At 48.8% G+C, this 2,152-nt stretch overlaps 1 protein-coding gene across 1 annotated transcript in view; it reads left to right on the top strand.

The window, feature by feature from the left end:
* LOC119585920 (homeobox protein OTX2-like) overlaps positions 1-2,152 on the top strand; it is a gene marked incomplete at its 3' end in the record, with an annotated part of 10,790 nt that overhangs the window by 7,232 nt on the left and 1,406 nt on the right.

The following is a 2,152-nucleotide window of genomic DNA, read 5'->3' as shown; positions in this document are numbered from 1 at the left end:
AGTATTCTATTTTATTGTATATCATTATTCATTGCTAATACTGAGGAAGCTCTGAAGAAGCATCATTTGGCCGGGGGGTCCGGAGGAAAGGCTGGGTCTCAGCGGGTCTCGGCGGCGGTCTGGATTAATCATGCTCGATTATATCATGACCGTCACTGATTCGGCACATGAGCGTGACTCTCTTGTGATATGACAATATAATTGGGACTTAATCTCCATCTCTGCTAAACAGCGAGCGAATCACTCCTCCGTTATTATTGTATATTGCCAATATTTCTCCTTGCCTCATTTGTCATCAAGTACAATTCTGAACGTTTCCGAGAGAGAAAGAGACACGAGCCGTACAGAGCGAGGGCTCGCGGCGCCACTCCTCTGTACCTCCGTGATAGTAATTAGGCGTCATTACTCGGCATGTTTCCACACCGGCGCCTGCCTGAAGATTTTTTTTTTCCCGCTCTCTATTTTTTCCATTTTCGTTCACGTCACAAAGAAAGCGAGCGCGGAGCAAATGAATACCGGACACGGCATTGTGGCGCCGGAAAGATCTTGTATAAATACTTTCGTCCACTGGGTCTTCAAGCGTGGATTGTAAACACCTTCTCAGCATTCGTTTTTCTTATTCAGCTTTCTTTCCCGCATCACATTAGCACTTGGCTGCCACCCGTGTGAGTTACACCGTAATTACTCAGAAGAGAATGTTAGGCGATGGTCATAATAAATGAAGGGTGATATCTGAGCGGCGCCTGGAATATTTTCCTTCTCACGGCAGCCCGGAGACTACTGCTCCCGGGCCGTGTCTGGGTCTCTCCAGCCAGCGATACTGAGTGCCTCGTATAGTGTCTTTACTTAGTTCCCCTTAGCCGTCACTGCAGTTATTTGCTTTCACTCAGTTGTTGACACAGTCTCTGTTCCCATTAAGCAATCACAACTCACCTCCCAGAGTTGACATTGCTCTATTACCCTCTATATTAGCTTACACACGCCGGAGGGAGAAGTAATTTGATTTAAAATTGGTCTCCTCCGGCGAATGGGCGACGGCTGCACAGGAGCGCTTCCTCTCGGCACTCCTAGCCGAAGGGGCGAGCGCTTTTCCGAAGCTACTTTCATAGTTTCATGGGCAAGGTCGTACGTTGAAATGGTATGGAAGTAAATCATTTATAGGAGAAGGATGGAAGTCACAGGAGAGGAGTATGCCAGCCTCCTCCATCCAATCCATCCGTTTCAATTTCCCTCAAACAACCCTCTTTCCCCTGCCGGCCGCACCCTCGCCTCCTGCCCCCTTTCCGAACCTTTCTGTTTTTCATGGGAGGTCGTACCTCTTGTTCCGCTCCCCATCATCACGTTTCATTTTCCCCCCTTCCCTCCGCCCGAGCCGTCGTTCCTATTTTGTTCTGCATTTGCGTCGCGGGAGAGTGCGCCCCTTGTCGTGGTTTCCCCCATCATCACGTATTCATTGTATCCATTTCCCAGCCCGATGCCGTTAGCTACTTTTTCTGCATTTAGCGCTTCGCGGGAAAGTGAAAACCTGGCGTTGGTTCCCTTTCGAATGAACTCCCTACGCCTTTCTATTCTACGTGACACACAATTTAAGAATTTCCTTCGTAGCTCGATTTTGATCGATCCGCGTGGAGTGACATATGAGGAAGATAAAAGTAGAAGGCTGCCCCGGCGGCTGGCGGGAAGCGGCCGGAAAATGATAACACTCCAGCACCGCAGCGCCATGCCGGTCACGTGCCGGCCACGGACACGGGGGAAAAATTGTAGCTTGTTGCCGAATTTCTTGCTGCTGAGCGTTTTACATCGACTGTTGTGCCGTTATTAGACAATGGAAATGAATCTAATGCCTTTAAACCACCTTACCCCCGCTTCCGGTTTTTGACCTACATCTTGTTCCGAAGATGAACTCGGCGCAGGAAAGGCTTGGCGGATGCCTCCGTCCGGAGTGGGAACGCGAAGAGGAAGAAAACTTTTAAGAGCCTTTGGTCCACCGGGATGCGTTGTTGTGACAGAAGTTTGAGTAGAGTACCATATGAACTGCTCTTTGTTATTAGGCATGTTTTGAATTACGTCGAAACTTCTCCCTCCACTGTTGTTTACTCTTACTTCTGTCACAAGAAGCATAATCAGGAATTTCCTGTTCTCATCCATGGTG

The sequence above is a fragment of the Penaeus monodon genome, chromosome 20 (genome assembly GCF_015228065.2).
Source record: "Penaeus monodon isolate SGIC_2016 chromosome 20, NSTDA_Pmon_1, whole genome shotgun sequence".
NCBI lineage: Eukaryota > Metazoa > Arthropoda > Malacostraca > Decapoda > Penaeidae > Penaeus > Penaeus monodon.
This window is presented reverse-complemented; position numbering and strand designations above follow the sequence as displayed.